At 39.9% G+C, this 16,489-nt stretch overlaps 1 protein-coding gene across 1 annotated transcript in view; it reads right to left on the reverse strand.

The window, feature by feature from the left end:
• Positions 1-16,489, reverse strand: part of aspm (assembly factor for spindle microtubules) — a 78,191-nt gene that overhangs the window by 17,744 nt on the left and 43,958 nt on the right. The gene's annotated exons all lie outside the window — the stretch shown is intronic.

The raw sequence follows: 16,489 nt of genomic DNA on the forward strand, positions 1-16,489 counted from the left end.
TCACCATTCAATAGGATCATGGCTGATCTGCCTCAGGCCTCTTTTGTGACAGTTCCTCATAGCCCTCAATTCCCTACTATTTCAAAACTCCATCTATTTTCTCTTTGAATACTTTCAATGATCTAGCATCCACAACTTTGTGGGGCAGAGAAGTAGAGATATTGACTACCCTCAGAAGAAATTCCTTCACATCTCAGCTTTATACGAGTGCACCCTTATTCTGTAACTATCCATGTTCGAGATTCCCCACAGGTGGAAACATCTTAACTTCCCTGTCAAGCCCCCTCAGAATGTTGCCTGTTTCAATAATAACCTCTCATTCTTCTAAACTTTAATGAATAAAGACCAAACCTATTTAGCCATTCTTGATAAATCAAACCCTTCATCTCAGGAATCAGCCTAGTGGATCTTTTTTGAATCATTCCAGTGCCAATATATTCTTCCTTAAATTTGGAGACCAACCTGTGCAGTTGTAACAAGACTTTCTTATTTTTAAACTCCAACCTCTTAGTATTAAAATCTGAAGTTCCATTGACCTTAATTACTTCATTAATTCTTAATTACTTCTCAATTGCTTCAACTAATAGAGGAAACATCAAAAGGAGCTCTTGCATATAACTCATGCCCAAGCTAATGGTGTATTTCCATTCTATATCAACTTGCCTGGGTACTGGAACAAAGCAGAGTGGAGCACATCTCATTCTTCCTGGCTTCAATGTCAATTTGAGCTTTTACAGCTGATACTGAGACCACTCTTCAGCAAGATCAAGCCTGATGCGTCATAATGTACGATAATATAAATGCCTTTATTCTTTCATGGGATGTGGGCATTGCTGATGAGGCCAGCAATTATTGCCCGTCCCTGTAAGTCCAAAAGAGGACACGTCAATCTCCCTTAGCCATTCAATAGAATTCCAGCTCCCCACATCAAGATCATGATTGAAAAGTAACTAACAGCATTAGGTGCGTGCATGTTATGATAACAAAAAGACCAGATGTTGGGTATTCTGTAAGAGTTGGCTTACATTTGGCTCCCTAAAGTCTGCCTACCACTGACAAAGGACAAATTATGAATGTGATGGAATCCCTTTCACTTGTCTGGACTCAGCTGAAATAACACTGAAGAAGCTGGATTCTATCCACAAAAAGTGGTGCAACTGATTGGTGCTTCACCATTCGTCTAAACCTCCACCACGTTCATCACTGTGTTACAACCAAACCCTGAAGCTGTGTTTCCCAAATTATTACAGTTCTAGATAGGATTTCCCAAATTGTTAAACTCCCAGCTGAGGAGGGATGAACTGGCTCCACTTTTTCTTTCTTTTAAATGCACCTGTCCCCTTGGTTGGTCATAACAAGTTTAATTTTTAAAATGATCCTCTTTTTTGGAGGCCTTTCCCTCAGGTCAAATGAATTTATTTGACCATTACTTAATGCGGCTATTTAATAGGCATCTAGCACAACTTTATTAGTTACTAAACAAGAATAAATAATAAACACAAACACTTAGATACACACATTAGGAATAAGAAATGAATCAGAAAAATTCTGATCAGTCTACAACAACAAACACAAAAATTGCTGGAAAATCTGAGCAGGTCTGGCAGCAACTGTGAAGAGAAAGCAGAGTTAATGTTTCAGGTTCTAGGTTCTAACTCTGGGCTCCATTGAAGGGTTACTGGGCCTGAAACATTAACTGTCCTTTTTCTCCACAGATGCTGCCAGATCTGCTGAGTTTTTGCAGCAATTTGTGTGCTTCTGATTTTCACCATCCACAGTTCTTTGATTTTTGTTTTGTTCAGATCAGTCTTTCCGAGCGGTCCATGGAGCATGGACTGTTGATAGTCAAACAGCGAATCTCAGGATTCTTGGCTTTGCAGTCAGTTGAAATCCTTTTGACTGATTTGCTATTAATGGTTGTAGGCTGGTAGCAGAGTGACAGAGTTCTTTTTGTCCCATTCCCTTCTGACTGGCTGGCACTCCAATTGAGACAGTTCTTCTACCTACAATGCAGGAGTGATCAGTGAGTGATTCTTCAACTGTGACCTTCACAGCACATTAGTGCTCAGGCCAGGACTGGAACACACGGGTACCTCAGTTCGCAAGCATGATTTCTTCCACTGATGCACACAGACCAGGGTTCCAGTTGGTTTTTTAAACTCTTTATTTACATATTGCTGGAAGGAGAAAAACATTAAATGCTTGCAAGAGATGGCTTTCTGTTGAGGTATAGTAGATGGTCATTCCTTTATATCTTTTCCTGGTATGTCTTTCTTTCTGTTCGAAGTTTCCCTGACATATTACAGGTGTGACATTCTATGCATCCCTGACAGGATGTTGCTCAGTGACTCACAGGCTGTCTGGCAGTCCTGATCCATTGCTGTGACAACTGGTATACCATGGCTGCTATGTGTTTTATCTGCAGAATACTTCTAGTTTGTGAAAATTTCTTCAGCATTATCAATCCTATAATCTAGAAGTACAGGGCAAAATAAACAAACGTATGCAAACCTGCACATTCTCATCCAAGTCACACATCATTCTGACATTGATGTAAATCAGCATTTTTCTACCATTGTGAAGCCAAAATCCTTCAACTTCCTACTCAGCAACATTCCTGAAGGCTTCACAAGATGGCCTTGAACCGAGAAGGGTGTCCACCACCTTCTCAAGGGCACTGAGGGGATAAGCAATAAGTGCTGACTTTCCAAACAATGCCCACATCCTAAAAATTAATTCGCCTTAGCATTGCGTGAAAAAATCTTAACTCCATCAGATAGATCAGCGATGGATCGCTCTCACTCTCTCACACACACACACACACACACTTGCACTTTTGAACCAGCAGGGACATGGTGACAATGCTAATCCATGGGAATTTACACAAGGTTAGTACATACTTTTATTTCAAATCAATGTTGGAAAACTGGTCAGAAAATCTGGGCCACACAGTTAACATGTTGAAATGCACAAGTTCTGCCAATGATTCTGGATCTTACTCACAGAGGTCACAAGGCTCTCTCTCCTCCCAGTTACTTGGCTGCAATCAGGTGATGATTGCTGAACTGACAAAGACTTTCCTCCCTTTTATACGATTAGTCTTGCTTTAAAGGCCCTTGAAAGGATTGTATACTGTTGAAAACAGTGTAATTGGATTTTTAAATGACAAACCAAGTTTGTAACTAAACAACCTAATTGACCGTGAAACAATAACTTCATTTGTGGAATGTCAAATTTCTCCCATTTTCATAAGACCACAAGATATAGCAGCAGAAGTAGGCCATTGAGCCCATTATTCCATGATATCATGGCTGATGTGATAATCCTCAATTCCACTTTCCTGCCTTTTCCTCATAGCCCTTATTGATTAAGAAGAAATCTCAGTTTTGGATATATATAATGCTTCAGCCTCGCTACCCCCCTGCAGTAAGGAATTACATTGATTCACCCCCTCAAGAGAAAAAATTCCTCCTCATTTATCTCAAATGGGAGACTCCATACTGAAATTATACCTTCTGGTCCTAGACTCTCCCACAAGGAGAAACAACCTTGCAGCATCCATCCTAAGAATCTTTATGTCTCAATAAGGTAATTTCTCATTCTTCCAAACTCCAACAACAGCCCAAACTATTCAACCTCACATCATAAGGCAATCCCTCTATACGGAGGGTCAGCTTACTGAACCTTCCCTGGACTGCCTCTAATGTAATATATCTTTCCTTAGATAAGGGGACCAAAACTGTTCACAACATTTTAGGTATGTCTTGTATGTCTTGTATCCCTACTCCACCCCTTTGCAATAAAGGCTAACTTTCCATTTACCTTTCCCATTACCTGAATTTTGATGAACCTTTTGTGATTCATGGATGAGGATCCCCAAATCACTTTGTGCTGCAGCTTTCTGCAGTCTTTCTCCATTTAAATAATAATCAGCTCCTCTATTCCTCCTGCCAAAGTGCATGACCTAACATTTTCTCACATTATATTCCATCTGCTGAGGTTTTCATCCATTTACTTAACCTGTCTATATCCCTCTGAAAACTCTTTGTCTCATCCTTACCATTTGATTTCTCAGTTATTTGTGTCCTCTGCAAACTTGTTGATAGTATATATCACGTCCCTTATCTAGGTGATTACTATATATTGTAAATAATTGTGAATAAATCTAGCACTGTTTTCTGTGGCACTTAGCTAATTACATGTTGCCAACCTGAACATCATCTCTTGTTCAACACAAAAATACAGCCACTACTCATGGCATATAAAGACTGGACTCAATCTCGGACAGACAGTTCTGAAGACACATCACTGGGTCTGCATATGTTTTTTTAAGAAAAACTATTTTTCACCTGTTCAGAGATATTAATAACACCTCCAGAGCAAGTAGGACTTGAACTTGGGCCTCCCAGTCCAGGGTAGGAACATACCACTGCGCCACAAGACAGCCCTTTAAGTCTGTTTGCTGCTGGAACCCAGCTCAGGTGATGAGTTCCAGTTGGGCAGGATATTGCCTGTTACCAAGGGAGCTCTATAGGGAGATGAATTAGTCATTCCCCCATGGGCCTTAAAGGAGTTATTACAATATACAAGCAGACAGATATAACAAATTAAACAGATGTTACGGATGTGGTGGAGAAAAAATATTAAGGGAATGCAGTTCAATAGCACCACAGGACAGCGAGGTGTCCTTTGCTTCTGCTGAGTCAGTCTGATCCCCATACCTCTTCCTTCCAAGTCATTTCATTGCTTTAATCCAGACATGATGTAGTTGGCACACTAATTGTTTAGTCTCTTAAATCATTGATTGGAGGCAGCAGTTTAGAGGTAAATGATGAGTGAGAATAGCCAGCCATCTTCCCAGGAGTGAGATGCTGTCTTTTTGTAGTCGGGTGGTTTCTTACCCCTGTATTGTTCACACACAGGCTATCCACTTGCCCAGGAACCTGAGATTTGCAGTGCATGCTGAAAACTGGTCCAGATTGAAAAACCAGATCAACAATGAGATTGTTGACTTGCTCGCCGAGCTGGCTTGCTCTCGTTCAGATGTTTTGTCAGCATGCTAGGTGAAATCATCAGTGGAGCCTCCGATGAAGCGATGTTATTCTACTCCACTTGGAATTTATACTGTCCAGACCGTTATGGTGAGTAGTATAATTTCCGGTTTTGATCTATATAGGTTTGTATATGGGGCCCAATTCTATGTGTTTGTTAATTGCTTTACGGGTGGAGAACCATGCCTCTAGGAATTCCCCTGCGTGTTTGTCTTAGGCTACTAGGTTTACCTTGCCCCAGTTAAACTGATGACCTTCATTGTTGAATAACCACAGATCTTTGCCAAAACTTTAAACTAGATCAATAGTCTCTGAGAAAACCTGCTCTGAACACAGACCCAGAATGCTCATGAATCCAGCAAATCTGGCCCCACATCCAACCACACTGCTTGACCAAAATAACTGTGTCAACACAAGGCAATGAGTTCAAGTAGCTTCTTTCTAAATTGCAACATCTCCTTCTCACAAAGTTTATTTGGTTTAAAGCAGTATCCTTAACTCATTTTGGTACACAATCCAAAAATAAACTAAAAGTGGTCTTTACAACTAAAAAAGAAACTTAATCTAATGTGCATGTCTGTATCATTTATTCCTCTATAAAGCTGAATAAATGCTCAAAGAAGACCTCTTGCATTCTTGTCTATGAGAATACCTCAATGTGATTGGCTGTTTGTCCTGGTTGATGACATCACTGTGGTTGGATGCCAATAAGCATTAATATACATGAACTTATTGGTTCCCTTGACCAGATTCATACTAAAGATGGGAAAGGGAAAAGTCACACCACAGAGACAGTAAGATCTTTGTGAGTAGGACGTATTTTTTTTAAAAAAGCAAAGCAGGTTCTATGGCAAGTTCTGTTATATGACCATTGACTGAGAAGCTCCAGCCTCTTCATAAATGTGCTGTTAAGTTAAAACCATGCTAGTTTCAGGCCACAGGATCTAATCAAAGTAAACAGGCATAACTTGCATTCGATTAGCCTCTGTGACATCAAACGGTCAATTGAAGGATACTTCTTTCTACAAATTATCAGGAAAAATCATCAGGAAATGATTACTCCCAATAATGATGAGACGAGGTAAAACTACACATACATATAAATAGAGTGTTTGTAAATTTTGACTTAAAAATATGTAACGCTGAATCAGAATAAACCAAAAGCAGTCATGAATTTTTCTTCAATTAAAAATTATGCAAGATGATGATGACAAATCATTTTGATTGCAATCAAGAACTAGCCACTAATAACAATGACTCAAACTGCCTTAAACATGAAATCCAGATGTGAAATGCTTACCTTGCAGTAAGCAAATTTATATGTTGATCAGAAAAATGTATTTTGCCTCACTGGGATCACTAAAATTCTGCTTCCTCAGTTCTTCTATCAATTCTTTGCAAGATTTCTTTTGGAAAAAGGTAAAACAGTTTGTTTCACACACAGTCTGCCATTGGCTTGTATTTAAACATACCTATGAAAATACATCAAGAGAAAATGTCTATAATCTTGTCCTTTTAACATTCAAGTAGTCTTCCTTAGCAAGCACAAAAAAAATTGTACTTTTGTAATATTGGCAGGATGTATGCATCAATCACATGATATAATGCTGTCTCTAAGTGCACACATATTTTAGCAAGGGGGCCTGCTGTGTTCCTGAAATTAGATATGGAACATCACAGTACAAACACTGAATAGTTGAACAACTTTTATCATTTTAGTGTTAATGCTTTAATTTAAATAGCAGAGAAGGGAGATTTAAATGAACCAGGTGATAACCTTCAAAACAAAAAAACCAAAGTTTGTACCTGATGTGTCATGATGGAACCCAATTGTGGCGAGAATTCTCACTGTGGTCTTACGAAAAGTTGAAGGAAAAAGACATCCTCAAAGGTTGCATCAAACAATTGCAAAAACAAATAATTTTACTCTACGAAAACAATGAAATTCATTGTTTATAAGTCAAGAGGAATTTAGCTGGAGTACAGGTCTGAAAATATTCTGATGAAAGGTCATCAAGTTAACATTAGACAATTACAACTCATTCAACGTCAATCAACTTTCAGACCCTCTGGTTCAGTTTCTTTCCCTGCAGATGTTATCTGACCTGCTAAATATTTCCTTTCTTTACTATTTTCTTTATTTCTGAATTCCAGCAGCCGTAGTGTTTTGCCTTTGGCCTTAAATACAGAGATTTACAATGTGAACACTGTGCCAATGGCTCAGACATACAAACTTATAGCCTTGAAGACAGGGATAAATTCAGAGTCCAACAAAGGAGGACTAAGATAGTGAGTAGCAAGAAAACAAGTTATGAAGGCAAACTGGCAAGTACTGTAAGAGAGGTCAAAGTAGGTCCCTTAGAAAATGAATCTGGGGAGGCAGTTATGAGGAACAGAGAAGTTGAACAGGTTTTTGCAGTCTTTACGCGGAAGAAACTTCAATCATTCCATTATTACTTAAGAATGTGGGGTTGGTGGTGGTGGTGGTGGGGGGGGGGGGGGGGGGGGGGGGGGTGGGGGGGGGGGGGGGGGGGCGGGGGGGGCACGAATTAAGTACCATTACCTTTACTAGACAAGTGGTATTAGACAAATTCATAGGACTAAAGGCAGACAAGTCCCCCAGGCTTGATGGCTTCCATCCTATTATCCTAAAAGAGATAGCCACAGAGATAGTGAATGCATTAGTCTGATTTTCAAAAAAAAAACTTGGATTCTGGAGAAGTACCAGAGGATTGGAAAATTGCCAAAGTGACGCCCCTATTCAAAAAAGGGAGGCAAAAAAGCAGATAACTTTAAGCCAATTATCCCAACATCTATTGTTGGAAATGCACTGGCATCAGTGAAAAAGAAATAATAGCAGGATATTTGGAAAATCTAATCAAGCACAGTCAGCATGGCTTCATAGAAGGGAAATTGTGTCTGACCAATTTATTAGAGTTTTTCAAGGAAGTCTCAACCAGACTGGATAAAGGGGAACCAGCAGAGGTGTTTGTTCGGACTTCCCTAAGGTACCGCAACAAGAGACCTCACGAAAGGTTAAGTCATAGGATAAGAGCCCACAGTGTTGGAGGTAGTATATTGGCATGGATAGAGAATTGGTTATTGGGCAGGAAACAGTGAATGGGGACAAGGGCTTCTTTTTGAGATTCACGACCCATAACCAGTGATGTTCTGCAAGGAGCAGTGCTGAGATCACAACTATTCATAAAATAGGACATTTGCAGATGACACAAAGAAAGGCAAGTTGCAAAGGGGATACAAACAGCTTAAGTAAGCAGGCAAGAAGTTGACAATGGAGTATAAATGTTGGAAGATGGAAATTGTTCATTTTGGAAGGGAGAACAAACAACGGTATTATTTAAAAGGAAAAAAAGTGCAGAAAGCAGCAACACAAAAGGGACTTGCAGGTACATGTGCACACAGGTGCAACAGCTACTTGGGAAGGCTAATGGAATGTTGGCCCTTATTTCAAGGGAGTTGGAGTTGGAGTCTAAGAGTCTTGCAGCAATTGTTCAAGTGTTGATGAGGCCACATCTGGAGTACAGTGACAGTTTTGGTCCTGTTATTTAAAGGAAAGATATCATTTCATTGCAGGCAGTTCAGAGAAGGTTGAGGATGATTCCTGGTATGGACTGATCATCTTATGAGCAAAGGCTAAATAGGGTGGGGCTCTACTGACTGGACTTTAGAAGAATGAGAAGTGATCTCCTTTATCCTTTATTCATTCACGGGATGAGGGTGGCAGCATTTATTGCCCATCCCTAATTTCCCAGAGGGCAATTAAGAGTCAACCACATTGCTGTGGGTCTGGAGTCACATGTAGACCAGATCAGGTGAGGATGGCAGTTTCCTTCCCTAAAGGGCATTCATGAACCAGGTTGGTTTTTCCAACAATTGACAATAGATTCACAGTCATCATTAGATTCTTAATTCCAGATATTTATTGAATTCAAATTGCACCATCTGCCATGGCAGGATTCAAACCTGGGTCCCCAGATCATTATCTGGGTCTCTGGATTAAAAGTCCAGCGATAATACCACTAGGCCATTGCCTCCCCCTGGTAATCTCATTGAAATATTTCTAATGGGCTTGCCATGGTAAATGCTGAGAGGATGTTTCCCCTCCTTGGAGAATCTAAGACCAGATGGCATAGTCTGAGTAAAGGAGCACCAATTTAAGACTGACATGAGGAGGATTCTCTTCTCAGAGAGTTGAGTGTCTTTGGAACTCCTTGCCACAGAAAGCTGTGGGGGCAGTGTTCTTGTGTATATTTAAGTCTGAAATAGATAGATTTTTGATCAAGACTTACAGGGAAAATCCAGAACAATGTTGGATCAGCCATGATTCTATTGAATGGCGGAGCAGACTCAAGGAGCCAAATGGTCTACTCTTCTTCCTGTTTCTTAGGGTCTTAAGTAGAAAGTGTATGGGAAACCAAACTAATGTGTGCAATTGCAGTTCTTAATTTTAGCTTCAGGAAAATACATAACCAACATTAAAATATCAATAGAACCATGAAGAAAATTCAAGAGGATTCAGCATACATGCCATCACCACAAAGATAGAAAGCAGGATGCCACTGGAGATCACTAAAAAAGGTTTTTGAAATTCCTTCATAAGAATGGCAGAACTCAACACCCATTCCTAACTGCCCTTGAAAGGCGAAGGTAAACCATTTTCTCCAATCATTGTAGTCAGCAAGCCTAAAATAGATTTTTGCTGATTTTTGGGTAGAAAAACTATTTGCTGCATGTTTGCACCAATTCAAAAGGAAGTGGGTGAATTTATGAATGATTGTGGTACATGCCCCTGCATTTTCAATGCTCACCTCCTGTGAACAATGCATTAGAGTTGTAGACACAGTGTGGAGGAACAGTATTACATCACATCCCACCCTGCTAGCTTATTTTGAAAGGTTGGCTATCACTTAAGAGAAAGTAGAAAAAAATACTGCAATGTAAATTCTTATAAACCGAACACCAGGACAGGCAGAGAGATCAATAGAGACTAAAGTGGTACAAGAGGCATTGGTGGTGCAGGTGAGCAGTAAGAGAGACAGCACTGTCCCACGATAGGACAAGGATGCCCTCAATACCCAACTCTGGAATGAATTGGGAATTGGGAGAGGTTAGGTTTAAACTTTCAACATTGCCAGAAAAAGTCTAATGTGGGTACTGAACATCAGGTGAAAGCATTTTCAGATTATGCATCTTACCCAGTACCCCATCAGCCTCTCACACTACTCTATGCACCATGCCCCATCACTCACTCAGCAGCACTCTCTGCCACTTGAGATTGATGCCCAATATTTAGATGCTGCACCTTATCCTCTTGATATGCAAGTGCACTGAAGGTATTCTCACAAAGCTGTTAGGTAGATGGTTCAGGGTTATGTTTCTCTGTAAAGAAATGATGCAATTGTGACCATTTTCTAAGTCAGACTGTTGCGTGACTTAGAGGGGGTAGTGCTCCCATATGCCTGGTGCTCTCCAGGTCATAGACATCACAGAGCTTGGGAGTTACCAAGTTGGAAAACGCTGAAAACTTTTCTTCTTTGTTAAAGAGTAAAAACAAAAGAGAAACAGTTATGATTTGTTATTTGGTTTGAGTTCAGTACAAACGTACTAATGGACAGTTTTTCCCTCAGTCTCTGGTGGCATTCCAAACACCATTTTCTTCAGTATTTTACATGTACAAAATAACTTCCAAGTGAGACTCCAATCAACAACAGAAAGCTTTCTACCACGGAAAGGAACAGGTAGAAGAGGATCTTTAACAGGGATTCCAAGACAAAAGTCGAAAATGATATGGTATCAGAGTCAAATGAAGGAAGTGGATGCTTCAATCAGCTGTCACCTCCCACAAAAAAGAATTACAGGATTTTACTGTCATTTACTGCAAACAGTGTAACAAAAGTAACAAAGGCAGAGAGAAATGAAACCAATTAAGCCAGCCAGCAAGCAAGGGAGTGGAAGGTAGGACATGAATGAGATAGCCTGTTTAATCTTCTGATGTTGCCACCTCTCTCACCCTTGTTTTTATGACACTGGTTGCAGAATAGAATGTCTCTCTCTCTCAAACAAAGCAGAGATGCAAGTGTGCATGTTGCCAGAAGTGTTTAATATTTTGTGAACTAAAGAAGTCTGAACTGTGAATAAACTGTCTGGGAGAGCCAAGCTGAGACAGAGATAGAAATAAAGTTGGAAAAATAAAGTGAGATATTTTACATGAAAAAATTCAGAGCTAAAGAATACGAGAATCAGGTGAGTTCTGACCCATGATTCGAATCTTATGATGCTTGAGACATATATTTTGAATGGGAGTTTGCAAATGTGGGATGGATAAATGGTAAACCTTGTTGGAACTAAGTTGAAAGGCCCAGCAAGTTGCCAGACTTACAGAAGCCTTCAAAGTAGTTCTTAGATCATGAAGTTAATCTTCCATTTTTTGCCATTTGAGATTATAAGGGACTTACAACTAATGAGAACAGAAAGCAATGTAACCTTAAGAGTTTGGTTTAGACCATTATTAGCAGTTCCCTGTACTTTTAACATCTTTAACATAACTTGCTAGTAAAGAAGGAGCGCAGATATTCAGAGATAGTAGGAACTGCAGATGCTGGAGAATCCGAGACAACAAGGTGCAGGGCTGGATGAACACAGCAGGCCAAGCAGCATCATAGGAGCAGAGAGGCTGACGTTTCGGGCCTAGACCCTTCATCAGAAAAGCCCTTTTCTGATGAAGGGTCTAGGCCCGAAACGTCAGCCTCTCTGCTCCTATGATGCTGCTTGGCCTGCTGTGTTCATCCAGCCCTGCACCTTGTTGTCTATAACATTAATAAATTTGTTTTCTGTTGCTTTACCTTGATGTGATAGGTTAAATGTTTCTGCTAAATGCTCTTTTGACTTAATTTCCAGAAGGAATAAAATTTTTCTCCAGTCTTTGTGCCAATACCTATTGCTGTGATTTTAATGAGACTTTATGCTAGACGAGGTCATTATTTTAATATTGTGAACGCTTTAGTGAGAAATATTTCAATGGATGAAAAATAGCATTCACATAAAGAATTTTATCTGCTTTGGGAAATGTCTCTTTGGTACCATGTAAGTAGGAGAGACACCATCATTACAGGGAGTTAGTAGCTCAGTTAATTTCACTCCAGAATTCACCAGCATGATCTGTATTGGGCAAGCCAGCAGGGTGGAAAAAATTGTTAATTGCAATGTCTGAACAGAGTCATTGCACATTTTGACTTGAGAGACATGAAATTCATCATGTTCGGTTCTGGGACATCACATTTTACTGTGGCGATGGGAAGACTGTGGCCAGAGATGGTAGCTTGAAGCACCTTGCAATTTTATATCAATGAAGTTGATAAAATTGTTCTAATTTTCTGGACATTTTCTGGATGCTAATCCTCTGGACTACTAACGTCAAAATAATTGACTAAAGGGACAGCTCTTTGATTACTCAGTTTGGTAGCAGAACAGGAGGAGGCTATGAATTCTAACGAATAATTGAGCCATTTTAAAAATGCACAGGTATGCAAGGGAGCATAGTTGAAACAGCTGAAGTAGCGAAACTGGATGACCAGCTATACCGAAATATTAATTCACGGGGGGCTGCTAAATGACAGGTCCAAAAGTCCAGAGATGTAAGTTTCAATCTCTGTGTCATCTACAAGACGCATGACAACAATTCCCCAAAGCCACTTCAACCGCATCTTTCAAATCCATGGTAACTACCCATCAAGAGGTACAAGGGAAGCAGGCACGTGGAAACACCACCATCTCCAAGTGCCTCTCTAAATGATGCACAGTTGTCACTTGGAAATTTATCTGATTCCTTCTTTGCTGTGTCAAGATCCTGGAAATACTGAATAGCATTGCACCAAGTGGACTGTAGTGGTTCCAGAAGCTGGTCAACTGCTGTCTTTGTGAGGGCAGTTAGGAATGGGTAAGACATGTTGCCATTGATGATGTACCTACAAACACAGCTGACTTTGTAATTTGCAAGTAAAAAATTGACCATTGCTTCCACCGAGCCATCTGTTAGATCTCATACGTTCGATGAGAGTCCGAGACTGGTGGTAGGTATCAGGTGACCTTCATTGCGATTTACAGCTTTAGTTAAAGATAAGCAAAGAGGCACACAAAAACTTCAGATTGTCTTAACCTATACAGTTTAAATTTAGATCACACACCACCCCCACCGCCTTGATTACTATTGATCAGCAGCGCCGAGTTTTCCCTCTGTAACTGGCTGTCTGATACAGCATTTTACACAGTCCAAGCTTGCATCAGCAATTTCAGTGTATTTCCAATTAAGCTAGTCCTATCACTGAACAACCAAGAAATAGCCAGGCTTGTGGTCCACCCTTGGTCCTTCATCATGTTTTTTTTATCTCCCAGACTTTCTTATCTTCCTTCTTGAGGCTTTTCACAATTAATACTGTATTCGAGTAACATTAGCCAGCTGCACCATGTTAACTGCCAATTAATTGGATACTTGCCTATCACTTCAGGAACCTTTTTAAATTCCTCATTACAGGGAATACAAAAGAATATTGACTTTTGATCAGTCCCAACAAAGTTACGTGGTTTCACCTTATGTTAGAATTCTTTAGGCAACAAATTGTGTCTTAATGTGTTCATTCAGTCCACATTCCAATGTTTGCTAATCTCTGTATTCATTCCTCCCTGTAATAAAGGGGGGCGGATCTGTAACTGCTTTGGAATCTATGTCTATGATTATCTGAAGAATCTTAACTAAAACCTACTCTTAATATTATAACTGATTGATCAAAAAATTCAGGAGAAACAGCTAATTAGTGTGAAACGTTCTTACCAATGTAAGCAACTGCAGCTGCACATTCTATGTTAATCGAGTCCCAAGCGTTCTAACTACTTTGAGCCATGCTCTGCTGCATTAACCACAGGCAGTCTTTGCCCATTTTGTACTACTCCAGTCATGGGCAGTCGTAACACCATCATTTCCTTGGACTTTGTACTGCCCTGCATATTCTCACTGAAACAATTTAAAATGCAATTATTATTGTTCTGCTTCTCATTAACGTTGGCAATTGTGAATTGGTTGAATTAGGGCTGCCGTTTAAACTGTCACAGTATGGCGTCGTAGGCTTGGTATAATGACAGTTATCTTATGTTTATGCAAAACATGCCAATATTTTAAAACAAACCCTTGGGTTATTTTTAACATGAACTTCTCACAGGGATGATAAAAAAGCAAATTACATAATTAACGTTTGTAAGTTATATTAGTTCTGGTTAATTTCTAGATCTTTGCATTAGATTTTTGCACCAAAGTTTCTTTGCCTTGCTATCGAAATAAAAGCTGAAAGCTAAATTAATTATACTTTAACATTAATAATGATGATATCATTCCTGTGCTAATAATACTTGGACAAGTTGGAAATGCATGAATGCTAGTGTTGATACACCTACTGACATACATATTTTTAATACTTGCTTTACTATTTATTCCAATTATCCGGGACTGATTCAAAATGGAATAGAGCGCTCCTATTCAATTATTTATTAATTGGTTTTAGGCTAGATTCGATGAGGTCATATCAAGCAATTTGGACTCATTATCAGAATCTGTTTTTTGTAAGATTCCAATGTCCCATCCAAGAGTATAACCTCTATAGGCAGCACCAACTTGAATGGGAGCAAAGGCAAGAATGCAAGGAAGCAATGGAGAAAGACTAAAATAAAATTGATTTCCAGGTTATCAGCTGGAATTATAATGTTTCATCTTGCCTTTTAAAAAGGGAATGAGGAAGGAGCATCAGGAGATCGAGGTCAGAGCTAACACGGAGAGGAACGAGTCATCGACCTTGTCTATGTGGAAGTAAAAATCCACAGTCTAAAACAAAGAATCAGCATAATTAAACAGGGTTTTAAATCTTAGATAAAAACAGAAGTAACTGGAGAAACTCATAAGATCCAGCAGCATATATGGGGGAAAGCAGAATCAAAGTTTTGGGAACAGTGACCCTTCTTCAAAACCTAATTGTTTTCAATCTTAGACTTGTGTTCAAAGTCTTGAGTTTTGTTTTATTGTTAAATCTACAGTGTAGACTAATAAATGTACGGCTGGCAGGACACCTTAGTCCTGTCAGATGTACGATTTGCATCATCGATGTGATGATGGGTCACTGACTTGAAACGTTGGCCTGCATTGTCTTGATGTGAAGTTAGGGTTGACAGCAGAGGCTGCCCTGTTTTGCTGGGCAGCTGGGTCCAGGGAGCCATGTTGTTGGCCAGTTCAAGCACCACTATTTCTGGTTGGCAGACCAATAAGAAACTGAGTATTTCGGTAGCATCACTCCTGATGGTGGCCATTGCTGAGGCAGCTACTGCTGGAAAGTGTGTCTTACTGACCGGATGCCTCAAAGCTCAAGGTAGTTGTGGAAAACTAGGCCCTTCCTAATTTGGCAAGGTGGGGCGATGCGCAATAGACAGAAGATAGCCCTTCTATTGATAATGGAGCGCCCATAAATGATGTGCAGTAAGAGGCTGCCAGAGTTTCATTAAGCTGTCTTCTCACACATTTTGATGTGGCAAAATGCCGGTGAATGTAGAAAATGGCCCGTTATTGGCCACTTAAAAGGCTCATTAGGCTTCCAGTGGGCAGTGTACCTGAAAACCTTTCAGCAGCTTTGAAAATTGAACGCCCCCTAAGATGCATTCCTTGCCACTTTGGCAACTCTCCTCCCTCCCCAGACCATTGTCAAAAGCCTGGAAAATTGCAACCTTGACCTCTGGTTTTTCTCTCTCCACAAATGCTGCCTGATCTGAGTATTTCCAGCATTCTCATTTTCATTTCAGGTTTCCTGCACCTGCATAATTTTGCTTTTGAGGAAGGAGGCATTGCTGGATCCAGTGCTGGGGAAAGAAATGGTTAAAGTGGACGAGGTGTGAATAGGGGAACTTGGGCAGAATATTGATTGTAGAATCCTAAGATTTAGGTTAGGGCAAATGAAGAGGACAAAAAGTAAAATTACTCAGAGGAGGACAGTTTCACTGGGGTCAGAATGAATTTGTCACAGATAAATTGGAATTGAGCAAAACTGTGAAGTAAAAATTGGATGCCTTTAAAGATCAAAGAATTTGTGTAATATATATAGAGCATCCAATTGGAGGTCCCTAGATGTGAGAAAAGGCGGGGAGTATGACGAATTAAAAAAAAACTGTGGGGTGGGAGCATATGACAGATATCATGGCAAGCAAGAACCTGGATCAATATACAAAGTTTGGAGAAGTGAGGAAGGGCAAAGACAGTTTGAGAAGTGATTGGCAGTAAATACAATAAGCAGTCCAAATGCCTCCCATAAATGTAAATACTAAAAGCTTAAGAAAAGGAGTGTTGGGATTGAGAGAGATAGTAGGAACTGCAGATGCTGGAGAATCTG

The sequence above is a fragment of the Rhincodon typus genome, chromosome 10 (genome assembly GCF_021869965.1).
Source record: "Rhincodon typus isolate 14 chromosome 10, sRhiTyp1.1, whole genome shotgun sequence".
Classification (NCBI taxonomy): Eukaryota; Metazoa; Chordata; class Chondrichthyes; order Orectolobiformes; family Rhincodontidae; genus Rhincodon; species Rhincodon typus.